Source organism: Rhea americana, unplaced genomic scaffold (assembly GCF_003343005.1).
Source record: "Rhea americana isolate MKP2758 unplaced genomic scaffold, rheAme1 scaffold_8, whole genome shotgun sequence".
Lineage (NCBI taxonomy): Eukaryota > Metazoa > Chordata > Aves > Rheiformes > Rheidae > Rhea > Rhea americana.
In genome coordinates, this window is record NW_028186978.1 from 860343 (window position 1) to 874703 (window position 14361).

The 14361-nt window shown below is 37.8% G+C and overlaps 1 long non-coding RNA gene across 1 annotated transcript in view; it reads left to right on the plus strand.

The window, feature by feature from the left end:
* The window catches only part of LOC146585464 (uncharacterized), a 48034-nt gene that overhangs the window by 4281 nt on the left and 29392 nt on the right, over positions 1-14361 (plus strand). The window contains exon 2 of the long non-coding RNA XR_014897982.1: positions 12505-12579. This is a non-coding gene — a long non-coding RNA (uncharacterized LOC146585464). The remainder of the gene's footprint in view (positions 1-12504; positions 12580-14361) is intronic.

The following is a 14361-nucleotide window of genomic DNA, read 5'->3' on the forward strand; positions in this document are numbered from 1 at the left end:
GCGTTTTCTCGGGGCGGTCTCGCGGGGCGGCGCGCGGGCCGTTAACGGCAGGGCTCGGCCGTTAACGCCCGCCGCGCCGCGCCGCGCCGCCCCGCCGGGACCCCCCGCGCTGCACGCCCATACTGGGGCAGCCACGGGGTGGCCACTTTGGTGAGAGCCTTGATGCAAAGCCGGATGGGTACCTAAGGCACGAATATTCTCGGGAATTCTCTACGTTCGTGCGGGTGAAGTTTCTGAGAACAAGTGTTCCTCTAATTCCAGGATCTGCCCCTGAAAGAGCTTTTCCTTTGCTCTCGTTCTTGGCTGCTTATACAAGTTGGACATACTCCTCTAATTCTTAGACTCAAGCTTATTACATCCAAATACCTTATGTAACGTCCATTCTCATACTCTCCCTGTTGCTTAGAAAGTAATTAATATAAAAAAAAATGGGCTGCTAAAATGAAGACTTAGAAGTTGAGGGGAAAAACTGAAGTTTTTTCCAAAAACATAAGGTTCAGTCAGTATTATTAGAATACTTTAGTGCTTTAKATCTGTATAGTGCTTTGCTGATATGAAGCAAAATGAAATCAGGTAAAACTATGTTGMTATAAAATTAATAGGAATCATCACACTAGATAGTAACCGTACTGGCTACATGAGTGCAAAAAAGGTGGAGAAGAAGCAACCATGAGATTTTARTTTGTTCTGCTTCCTTTTGATCTCATGTATTTAGAAAGACATCTGTGATTCTTAGAGAAGAATTTTTACCTCTGCACTAGGAGAATGAAATTACTCTAAGCTTCAGTTTGAAGATACTATGCTTAGTACTGAGCATAATGACAAATTTCATGAACCTTACTAAAACAGCTTATCTCAGTATGATGCTGGCTTCCAAACCGAGACGACTGAATGTCGGACAAGTGCACTGGTATAAAGACCTTTGAGCAGATAGCTGAGGCTCAGAGCTGTCCAAATGCCTGCGCACACCCGTGATGACCTGTCCATGCTTTGAATATGGGACTGACTGTACAAACTGGCCTGCAGCTCACAGTGCCTCCTTTTTTTCTGCCATCCTTTGGCAGAATCGTCAAGGCCTTGTGGAGGCTCCTTGTGTCCTGGACTTTCAGTCTTYGTACTCAGTGCCAGAATCCTCTTTAGGAAACTGTATCTGACTTTGTTGCATCTCATATGCTTGAATATTTTTATGCCGTTTTTAAGCAACAAATATACAGATACAAAAATGCCTTCAGAAAATGTGGAAGCTTTTATTTTTTTAAACTGTATAATAGGTACATTGATAACAAGCCTGAGATGTTAAAGGTCTCAGGTTCGGTGAATGCTGACAWTCCCCAGACATTCATTGCTCTGGGTAATTAAATAAAAAGCCTTTGGATTTTGCTTGATAGAYGTTTCAAGTGTCAATCTGTAGATTGCCTAGGTTTTTGTATGCTTAGTTTCTTTACTGTTTTCAGGATGGTGTGGAAAACTGTACAGCTCTGAAAGAATTTTCTATCAGTTTCCCATGTGAAAGACTCAACTAAAACTGGAAAAACTGCCTTAGTGGTGAGTGGAACCTCTCGCYTGAGAATAGTGGAGCTCTGCTCCGTCTAGCCTGGATATTTCTCTGATTATCGAGGAAGTATTTAAGTATCTTCACTTTTTTTTTCTTTTCCAGTTTGATCAAACTGTTAGTCATTATTCCCTAGTTTTCACAAGAGGGTTTTGAGGTTTGATATGTTAGGAATTAGTAATTTTGAACTTTTTGTTTTTTGGGATATTTTGGCATATTGATATTGTGGCACTCTTGTCAGTGATACATGACATAGTAGAAATTAGTAGAGTAATCGAGCTTTACACTGAAAGCCATGTCTGTCTGGGCTTTAGGTGGGGCAGGACTATGTGGCTGCTATATGAGCACTACTAATGGATGTACAGCTGTTCCTCTACCTCCTACCTTCTTGTCTCCATGCATACTTGGACTTCACTSTGTGGAAAGATGATTGCCTGCATGACTGTAGCATCCACTGGGCACACTGGCTAAGTCTGAGGCTCACAGCAAACACATTCATATATGTCTGCATATTATGTCATGAAACACTATCAATGTACTGAAAAATAAATTACTAATTTGTCATATTTTCATATTTAGAAATCTTCTAGAAAAGAAGCAAAAGTTTTTGATAACTTACAGAGCAATTTATACATCTCCAGGTGACTCTTAGATACAGCAGTCCAAAAAAGAAAACTGGTATAAAGGCATTTGTTAAAGATTTCTATCAGTTTATTTCTCAGCTGTTGTTTATGCAGATAGTACTCAGAAGATCCTATCCTGTGATATCACTGTTTTCTTCGTATCTCCTCTTAAATCAAATTATATTTCAAAAAGTATGTAGAAATTCAATTACTTCTGCAATATCCTGTAATGCATTTTGAAATGCTGCATTAAACAGCTACTCTGAGTATATTCCTTAAAAGGTTTAATGGTAATTTTAATGTTCACTGTTTTAATAAGAAACAGAAAAATTTGTAATTGATTATTGCTCTTGATTCATTTGATTTTTAATTTATTGACTCATCTGTCCTGTGCTAGAATGTAGCAGGGCAGTTTTGATACAACTGATATCAGAACTAGCTAGAGAATTTTGGATAGTGCCTATAAACTTTTCTTTTTTTTTTTTCATTTCTACCCTCCACTTTACAATAGTGTCCTTTCCATTATGATAACACATAAGGGAAAAATGACAATGATATTTTGGAGACGACTCACAAATAATTTTCTTCCCCTCTATTTCTCTGCTACTTCCCTGGATCAGATAGGATAGAAATGAGGCTTGCTAACCTTCAGGATCTTTCTCTACAGCATACATCAAGCTAGTTTTGCTCTCTCAATGTTTGGCTGTCAATATATTAAAAAATTTGAAGGATGATTCTTACAGTAATTAAAGAGTATCTGCAATGCCTACATAGAACTTGCCTGTTTACAAGTTCTGTCGTCTTTCTCTTTGTCTCTTCCTGTTCTCCCCTTTGCTTCTCTCTCTCTCTCTTTTTTTTTGTCCCTCCATATAGACTTAAAGGCTCTTTTTTAGATGACCCATGTGAAAAATAGCCCATATTTCATATACAAAGTTAGACTTAGAGCTGGAAACACCACTATRCATGTGTCAACATGCTTTCACTCAAAAATGAGCTTGTACAATTCAAGATTATGGTAGTAAATTCTTGTATTTTGCAGTCTGAAGCTCTCTAGATTATGTAAATATAATCCTACTCAGAAAGTTCCTCCTTCACATGGCCTTCTGATAGCAATGTTACTAAAGAGGAAAAGCCATTCTGAAAGTTTCCCCGAAGGCAATTGGATGATTTGCTCCATGAGATTTCAGTTCCACCTTAGTTACATTACTGTGAACCAACCTCCTAACAATTTCATAACTTATAGCCAACAGTTAGGCAGTAACTACCCATCCAGCAAGGACATACTAACCATAGCTCAGGATCAACTTCCCATTCTGGCATCAAACACTCCATCAGCCTTCCCTACTTCGGCTAGTTCCTCCCATGAATGTGTCTCACAAACACAAACAGTAAACATAAACCAGAACAACTTAAACTTCCTGTTACCAGTGTCACAAACAATGAAAYTTAACATGGATTTATCTGTGACTGTCAAGGTAGGGTAATTACTGATGTCTTTMAGAGCTGTGTGCCTTCTACCCCAAGTTCACAGTGCTCTGCAAAGGGGCCCTTGACAACATGAAGCATTCAGCAGGGGAACATCTTAGATCTTTCTGCCAAATACTAATTACTCTTGTTCCCTTTTCATGCCCTGTCTTTTCTCTGCAAAGTTAAATGTCTGAATACAGTTTTCTTTATYGTACTCAGAACATTAACTTTAATAGGTGTAGTAGCAAGTCCTAATAAAATAAATGTCTCTTTATTGTTTCTCAGACAACAGTTCTGGGAAAAAGCAATTTACCAGCTTTAGAACAGATATTTATGATGGTCCCTATACTCCTATGGTTCTACTAATATGCATTAGTATATACGTCTAACTGATTACTTGGGGCCTGATCAAAAACCCATTAAGTCAGTAACAAGATTTCCTTTGATTTTGGTGGGCTTCAGAGTCACTACTAAAACAGCAGAACAGTCACCATGTTTAAGTTGCTTCTGTCCTTGAAAAATGAAGGGATTAACAATGGTGTTTGTAACTGTTGTTAATGAATAAAATTAAACATCTAGCATTCAAGAACACACACTCTTACAAAGTAAATAATTACCGTTTTAAGTCAGTATAGAAGAGATCAATTACCTTCTGCTACAAAGGAGGAACCGTACTGCCAGCAGCAAGAGCGGGGCTGCTCCCCCGGAAGGGTGACCCAGGAGCTGAAGGCGCCCCGTCACAGACGGTGCCCTCCCTRGCAAGGCTCAGGGCCAGCAGAGCAGGGTGGTGAAAACAATAGGTGACAGTGACAGTACAGTTATCATTAGGCAAAGGCAAAGTGACAAAGCAAGTCCAAGTCAAGAATAGCAGGGACAGAGCAGAGCACAGCTCTACCTGCAGCACAGCACCAGCAAAGGCTGGGACCTGGGCTCACCTGCAGCCCCTGGGCCCTGAAGCCCTTCAGGTGATGCACATTGATCTCCATTTCAAGTTCACACCAAGAGCCATAATGTTCAGTGGAAGCATCTTTTCCATTGTTCCTTACTTGACAATGCTATGAAATAAAAGGAAAGAAGGAAAATACAACATTCAGAATAATCTCTGAAACCTGCAAAGGATCCCTGTAGGTTGAAAAATATAATTTACGTTTTTAATTAAAGTAGGCTTTACTTTTCTGTAATGGTTGTTTTTGTTTGAGGTTTCAGACAGGCATGGCTTTTTCAGTTTACACTTAATTTCCTGTAAGTATTCTTCACAGTTTTAGGAATCCATTTGTCATATCATAGATGAGGTTGTAGAGTATAAAATAGAGTATAAATTAGAAATTGCCAAAAACATGCTACAATGACCTGGCTGTGTAKAGATGATTTGATTCCCCATTATAGCTACCTATTCATACATTGCTAACAGCTTTGCCAATAAAATTAGATCCCACTGTCATGAAGCATAAAACTAGTTAAGTTTTACTGAAAGTTGTAAGAAGCAGCAGAGGTTACATTGCTCCATGTAGCAGTGCTATTAAATGAGATATGTTCAAGTTGTTTATTCAGTTTTAAGGTAGAAGCATACAAATATTTGCTGGAGAAGATATCAGCGGGTTAAAATGTTTTTATAGAATTACTTTTGCCCTGAGTTCCATTGAGRATCTCGTTGAATGAGTCTTGCACCAACCTCAGGACTTACACGTGCTCARACCATGGGTAATGCAAGACCTCATGCGTTTTGATCAAGAACACTAAAATCTAGATATGATCGGTTTCTCTAATGGTGTGATGTAGTTTATCAGTTTTAAAAAAGTAGTACTACTGTCTTTTCTTGGACGAAAGGGAATGAAAAGAGTTTATCTAAGATATACTCTTTATGCTGTTTTATGGATGAAATTAGAAGCATATTTTAAAACATAACAGATAAGCAGGAGATTTCTAATACTTCTGTTCTATGAAGAATTTGCACACACAACGAATTTTAAACATGTATGGGCTAAAGATTAGGGCCTCAGTAAGTTAACTCATGAGAGTTTAGGATCTTTTTCAGCAAAGCATATAGTAATGCATTGATGAATTAGAGCCATATTTAATTAACAGGCTAAAATCCTGGCATGATGGATTCAGTACTTCATTATTCAGATATAATCCATTCAATCTCATACATTTTTTTTTCTTTGTGGAGGTAAAACTCTAAAGCCAAGACCAAGTTAAAAATAAATCTTGTGCCTGTCTGTACATATCAGTAATTGTTACCCTTCTGATAGTTGGAAGCACTTGAAAGCATMGCTCAGGATTCTGACAGCTATGTGTAAAACAGTAACTTCTAGTGACATGTTTTATAAAAATACAGGAAAGAGTACAGTAGAGAATTACTTTGACCAGAAGTACCTTGAAAAATACATATGAAGCAAATTAGGCTGTGAAACCAACCAAATTACCTTTTTATGTTCTCCTTTGYTTATAGTTTTCTTTGAATAAAGATATTTTTTCTTGAAAAGTTGCTCTGAGCAACATTAATAGATTCTTTGTCAGAAGCCTCTTCATACTTTTTAATAACGTTCTTCAGCTCTACCTTTGTAGTCTCTAGTAATAATTTTCATTTGCCTTGGCAAGGGAACTATTTTCTTCTCATGAAAATTGAACATTATTATTAATGGAGATAGTCAATTACTTCAGATTAATGTGGATTTATATTTAAAATCAATACATCAGCGTGATGCAAAGCACTCTTAAAACACTATAAACTTCTGCTGGACATCTAATCCATTTTTAAAAGATTCATAAAGAGTCGGGAATCTATACAAGCAGATAATTTGTATGGGTAGTGTATTTAGGGGATGAGCACATATTTGATAGTTGCATGGCTTAAAATATGTTTTATTCTATACAGATATGTACAATATGCTCTCTTATGCYGTCAGTCACTCAAAAGGTTAAAGTCAAATACGTTCAGCTTAGAAATAAAATACAAGAACGTTGAGAGCAAATTTAATCCATCATGGGAAAAAGCTAGTGAGAAGAATGATGGACACATCTCCTAATGCTTTCAAAGGAGTCTGCCATTATCAAAGAATAACTTTAGTCAATTATAAGGGATTGGTTTCAGTATAACGATAATTAACTGAAATGTAATTACATGATGTGATCTTAAACTGATTTCTAGCTTCCTCTACATGAARCCAAAATGATTGATTATAATGAAGGCAGATGGCAATTCTGCATTGTCCAGTTAGGCAGGAGTCCTGAGCATGAAAGAAACTGTTTAGAAACGTACTTTAAAGAGACCTCATAAGGGTACTAGGTCGTTTGCTTTCCTCAATGCAGGATCAACTATACTCAGATCATTTGCCTAGTCTTTTCCTAAACACAGCCGTAACTTATGTAATGGTTGTAAATTCACGTGCCTTGCATGCCAAACTGTAACATTTAAAGAACTGGAATACCACTCTGTTTGCCTTGCTCRCCTGACTTCTTTAGGATTTTCTGGATGCACAGAATGAGCATGATTTGATGCAGGGTGAGTGAAAAAGAGTAATGTCTCTTTTTCACCAAAAAAAAGGTGTTTCTTTTTCCTGTCAAAAGGAAAACTTTTGCTTTTTTGACTTGGGAGCTCCTTAACATTTGGTGATGCAAACTTGGATTCACTTAATCTTTTCCTATTCCTTATTCTTACATTTCACAGCATAACTGAAAAAAAATACTAGCAGTAAGTTCATTAAAAAAAAAACACCTGATGCTTCATCTTATTTTTGTCAGAAATGTGATTTAATGAAAGATCCTTGCCATGCAGGAATGTAGACTGGGGCTCTGCTTATGGCTTGGCATGGTTAATCTCTACCTGTGAGTGGACACTGCTGATGACATCAAACCAAGTCAGTCAAAAAGGCACTTTGACCTGGTACTGTTTAAGCAGAACATCACCAGCCCTGTGCAATGGAARGTCCTATCCCACCTGCAGCGTTTACTGTGTGAAAATAGATATATCTATAAAATCATTATTAAGGAGGAAACTTTTTTTCTTCAAATATATTTGATACTACTTTTGGAAAAGTTAGAGAGCTATATGAGATACAGTTTTATAGAGGTCCGCCCTCCAGAAACCATACCAAAGAGCTTCAACCACAGCCCTGAATTCTTTGCCAGTGGCCTTTAAATCCTTTTCTGTTAAGAGACCTCTAAAGAAAATCAAGTAGACTCATCTAGCATCTGCATGGAAGTTAATCATGTTGCAGTTACTTTGCTTCCATGAAAATGAGTATGTCTGTATTAATTAAAATGAGAAAATACTCCAAGAAACTCACACACAAGGCTCTCTTGTGAAAGAAGCTTTAATTCTAAGTAAATGACTAATGTTTTATTATATAAAAACAAATGATTGAATTATGAGATAATAGTGTGGAATCTTAACACTGGGATCCTAAGAGTGATTGACACAATAGCCTGACAAAATTTGTATTCACAATGTATTAAGCATATAAATACAATCTTCTGCTACTTTGCCTCTTATGACTCAAAAKTGTTAAAATTTGTCACCTTTACAAGTGTTTTCACCTAAGGATAACCGAATAAAAAGGGCAAACCGTCTTTCATTCCAGTACAGTATTTTTGGTTTTGCAGGGTCTTGAACAGACAGAGACAGTCTTCAGAAAGATTGTTTTTCATTTCCAAGTGAAAAAAAAGACATATCACTTACATATGTCATAAAATGTAGTGTTCATTAATTTGTTATTTTGATCAAAAGGTTGCCATTCATTTTCACTGTTTATAGAATCACAGAATCAGTAAGGTTGGAAGGGACCTCTGGAGATCATCTAGTCCAACCCCCCTGCTCAGCAGGGTCACCTAGAGCATGGTAGACAGGGTTGCATCCAGGTGGGCCTYGAAGATCTCCAGAGAAGGAGACTCCACAACCTCTCTGGGCAACCTGGTCCAGTGCTCCATCACTTTCCCAGGGAAGAAATTCCCCCTCACGGTCAGGCAGAACTGCCTGTGCTTCAGTTTCTGCCCATTTCTCTTGTCCTGTCACACGGGACAACTGAAAAGAGTTTATCCCCATCCCCTTGACAGATGTACTAAAAATGTACACTCCYTTCAGGTACTTGTACACATCTATAAGATCCCCCCCCCCTCGGTCTTCTCTTCCCCAGGCTGAAGAGGCCCAGCTCTCGCAGCCGTTCCTCATAGGGCAGGTGCTCCAGCCCTCTGATCATCTTCATAGCCCTACGCTTGACTCCCTCCAGTAGCTCCATGTCTCTCTTGTCCTGGGGAGCCCASAACTGGASACAGTACTCGAGATGAGGCCTCCCCAGGGCTGAGGAGAGGGGCAGGATCACCTCCCTCGACCTGCTGGCAACACTCTTCCCAATGCACCCCAGGAGACCATTGGCCTTCTTGGCCACAGGGGCACATTGCTGGCTCATRGTCAACTTGTCATCCACCAGCACTCCCAGGTCCTTCTCTGCAGAGCTGMTCTCCAGAARGTCAGCCCCCARCYTGTACTGGTGCATAGGGTTGTTTTTCCCTAGGTTCCCTTGTTGAACCTCAGGAGGTTCCTCTCTGCCCAGCTCTTCCGCCTGTCCAGGTCTCTCTGAATGGCAGCACAGCCCTCGGGTGTATCAACCACTCCTCCCAGCTTGGTATCATTGGCAAACTTGCTGAGGAGTCACTCTGTCCCCTCATCCAGGTCATTTAGTGAATCCAAGCAGAAATTGCCYTTTTTGGTACATTTTTTCCAGTAGTCTGGAAACAATACTGAATGAAGTAACAAATACATTTTTTCTGTTACATAACAATGTAAGGATGTTGCAACAGAATAGTGAAATTTCACTGTATTTGCCAAATACAAAAACGCTTCAGAAGTCATTCTAYTGAACTAATTAAATAAATAATTAATCTTGGAACTAAATAAACTTGGCTTCCAAAGCGCTTCTATCTGGTGACTGGTTGACTTTTTAATAGAATTGTATTATGACTGTGCAAATAAGTGGGAGCAATTCCCTGTTTAGACATCAGTCCAAACTGGTGAGAGCTGTTACAAATGTCCTAACCACAGGAAAATTTTTGATCGTCATTAATATCTTATTGGGCACCAGAGAATCCACRCTTAAATTTCATTTTGTTCTAGTGCAAGTGCTGATGAAGCATGAATACCGATTGAAGCGCATTCTCCCTTGTGTAGAATTTCAAATATATAAAGTCTTTGCTTGCATATTTCCTTCATGGAACCATTAATGTCCTTTCTTTAGATGCCTGTTTCCATGAAATCTGAAGAAACTTGATTCCTGAATGGTGACTCCTTTGCATCAGTTTTTGATAATATTAACTAAATGACASAAAAATTTGTTATGTGGAAATAGTGATTACATGCATATGCACATGTGCATCTTGTGTGATTGCAGATGCCATATTTTCTAGGCTAGAATGTTGCAGGTGATTATGGTGGCTTAAATTATAAATGTACATTTTAAATAAAGTACACACAGCACCATGTGTGCCACTGTTTCCTTTGTGTATACTATTATTTAATTGTTTGTTTGGCTCCCCTCCAGCTGCCTCACCTGGAAGCGTATGAATAATCACATTACAGCAACTAGTCTCATGTTCAAAACAAGGAGCATACATAAATGTTTGTTTTGCAAAGCATTTTCACTTACTCAAGTAAAAAGTTTCTGTACACTTTTTTTCCCCCTAGATGTATTGACAGGAGTCCAAAAATGTAATGGACAATGTTCAGCCTAGACTGACTTGCATTTGGGAAGAGATCTGTTATTCAATACCAGTGATTATTTTACAGGCAACCTGGTTGGTATTTTTAATGTTTGTGTGTACTCCTAATAAGAAAAAATAGGACAAGGATACAATAGTATCCTTGATCTCAATATGAAAAAACAGCCATGTTGGTAAAGACTTGAGAGCTCCCTGCTTTTCAGTATCCTCTCTGTGACCCAAAGCGTCAGTCCTTTGTGGTAAGAATCTAAGAAATCGGGCATGTACCGAGTGGTCTTTTCTCAAGTCATCTGGCTCCTGGCACTCAATGTCTTGGGACTTTCTGAGCTTGGGGTTGTGTTCAGCCATCAGTAGACCTATTCTCTATGGCATTTTATACTTTCATTTTTAACTTGTTTATAGYACTCCTTAGCATCCTGTGGCAGTGAGTGCCATAATTCAGTTAATATGTTGGATAAAAAAATATTTATTTTTGTTCATTTTAAACCTGCCAGCTGATAATATCTTTGGACCTCCCCTAGTTCTTATGTTGTAAGAAGTGGTAAACAGTCATTTCTTGTTTCCTAATGYTTGTGATTTTATAGACCTTTATCTTACCCCTTAAACATTTCTTGTGCAAATTGAAAGACTCTAATCTGTTTAACCTCTCCTTATATCTATGATCATTCTTACTTCTTATCTCTATACTTTTTTCTTGTTTTACCATATTCTTTTTGAGAAGAGTCTCTCAATGAATGTAATAGTCTATCAAAATTCCACCTGTTTGTCAATCACTGTCAGCTCTAGATTTGACAATCCTGAAAACTTCTGTACTGTCAATAAATTTTGTTACCTCATTATTTACTCCCTTTTCCCAGTTCATATATGTATATATTGGACAATTCAGGTCACACTGCAGAGCCTTGAGGAACTCTTCTATTGTGAAAATAGATTGTTGATTTCTACCTTTCATTCTCTATCTTTTCACTATTCATTAGTTCATGAGAGGAATTCCCTTCTGATCCCATGTTAGCTTTCGACATATTAGTTTCTCTAGTTTCTAGTTTCCTTAAGAGACTTTRGTATGGGCTTGCTGAAAATCGTGGAAATCTGTGCACACTCTCTTAACTGGTCAACAATTTCAGTATGACTGTTGGCTCTTTCAAGAGACTTTGACACATTTACAAGCATGACTTATATCTGCAAAGCACACTCATTCTTCCTTTGTATCTTATTTTACTTGTGTGACTGCTTATCCTGTTACATATTGTAGGTCTTATCTATTTCYTTGGTGTGGAATGTAAGACTTAGAAAGTGGTCTACTCAAGGTAACTTTTTATTCATTTACCCATTTATTCTTAAACTATGTTGCAGTCTGCCTATGGGGGTTGACTCTGCATAGGTGTATAGCTTTCTTCACTTGCAGGGGATCCATCTGCCTGGATAGATTACAACACATTCTGCTTACCTCTTTGGACATTCTTAAAATGAAAAGTCTTGCAGAATATTACARCAGAATATATGTGCAAGAAAATAAATTGGGATGAGTTTTCACTGAACTCCTAATGAGAGTTTATTGTACTGTAAAATGTGTATCTTTGTCCTAGTTAAAATCATTTATTCTTGTATAATCCTGTAACTGTAAAGCACTAACATGATATGTGGAAACCTATTTTCAGTTAGGGTAATTGAAAAAATATATACTGGGTATTTTAAGACAGGAACATAACTACCTATACTAATAGGTAAAAAGCAATGGTTTCAACCAGTTCCTTTTCCCTGGTTGTTCAGTGGGGCCAGAAAGCTCAACACATTTCAGGCCTAGACTCTTTAGTGGACCAAGCAGATAGCAAATTAGTTATAGTGCAAAGCAGAAAACTCAGCTGTTGGCTGAGTCTTTATTTGTGCGGTAGAAGRCATTCAAACAAAACTATTTTCTGTTAAGGATTTCACAATGTGTTCATCTTGTATTCTATAAAGAATGTGTTCTATAAATTAAGATGTATTTCAGTACTTCTTCTTAAGAAAAATAATTTCATATCTCAAATGGCTCCCCATGGCTACTGTAGAAGCCTTTATAATTAAAGTATGTTAAGTGCTTGTGGGGACAGGTAGGATACAATCCACATAATTACATAGACCAATATTTGCACATTCTGTTTGTTTCAGAACAAAGACTTTGAAAGGCTGAAGTATTTGCTGAATAGTTGCCATGAGCAAAGAAGCCAACAAGATTTCAGGCAGGTAAGTAAAATAGATTTCTGCTGATAAATAATTAATCCAGTAATACTGGTGYGCCACATACATAACTATTGCATTTATGCAAATATAATTTAGAAGGACAAAGAGCATTTRCTTGGAGTGTGCAACATTATTGCTGCCTCTGACATTTTCGACTATTTCACTTGAAGCTGTTCTTCTTACATTGAGTATTAAAGTGCTAATCTAGCTGATACTAGTTTCCCAATCTTGAGGGACCTGCTCTTGGCAGTCTTTGTTGTGGTATGAAAGAATAGCAGATGACAGTATATTACACTGGTAATGTATATGCAAGCCTCATGGAAACCTGGCCCTTCAGTATATATTATTAGTTGTAAACTATTAAAATACACTGATAAATTGAGATAACTGTGACTACTTCTAATACTGAAGTAGCAAACTAGGTTGATGTTTGCTATTATTTTACTGGGGAAAACATTCTGCGGGGGGGGGGGAGAGAAAGAGCAAGGGTAAAATGAGCTCATTAAGAATCTGTGAAAATAGTTCTTTAGTTCTTTAATACCGGGACAATGAATATTCAAGATTCAAGAAGATTCATGTCTGAATACATGAGGGTATTTTAGACTTTCAAACTAGTTCAGGGTCTGAATCCTCTATAGGGTTACTGAGCTTTTTCCTCCTCGTTAAGCAGGATGAGAAGAACGTACAGGGCCAAGAAGTATTTCTGCCCTTTATTATTATGTAAATAGATTAATCCTCTTATATGCTAATGAGCAAAAAAATCTGGATTCTATTTTGTTAGTGAATACAAAATAAACAGTCTTTTTAGAGTTAACAGGGTTTTGTTTAGCTGCATTAGTAGGATAAACCTTTTCTGTAATCATGAGACTTAGGTCATAGCAGTTGGCAAATATTCACAAACATTGTCTTTTTTAAGAAACTGTGGCATTCTCATTCATCAGGAAGGTGGCTGATAAACTAAATATCACCTCTGTAACACTTCTAGTTTAGAGTTTTTGCAAACCTTTTGTTCTTCAGTTCATTGAATTTACAGTATAATCACTGTTTTACTGAACATTTCTTGATTTGGGAAATATGTTAGTGAGGCTAAGTCTGCTACATGGCTCACATTGATGAGGTGATTTTCAGTTCAGCTCTTGGAGTGTTAGTGGCAGTTTGGTCTTAGGGACTATTTAGGCTCTTGGACCAACAAAGTCTTGTCTAGCCTCTTTATTGTCAATGTTTGCCTCTAATAACTCATACTGACAACCATCTTCATTCCCATAGTAGCAGCTCTGCCAATTTCTTCCACATACCCTAAAAGGTTGAGCCTTGCTCTGCTTTCTTCTTCAAAGATCTGCGGTGGGCTGACTTCATCTCTTTTACCTCARCTTAGCTAATATGAATGTGGCAATCCTCTGCTTTCTCTTTTTATCACAAGGTAGTAGAATGGAATATTACTTCATGCTCTTTTACGAGATGTAGCAAATCATAGCCCAAATGGCAATACAATTGTCAAGGCAGCAGCTAACACAGCCTGTTGCCCTGACCCTTTTCACTTCAGATGTGAGAGGAGCCACCCCATAGGGTCCTGATCACAGGGATGGTCAAAAATGAACAACTTAATTGGAAGACTTAGAGGGATAGGACCTGTAGGGGATATTATGCTTCCTATGCAAGAAAGATGATGGAAAATGTGGCAAATGAGGCTCTCTGGCAAGGAGAACGATTTACTTCCTTATGCAGAGGCTGTTACAAAAATAATTTAAAAAAAGATATTGAATGATAAAACCTAGASTAATGTGA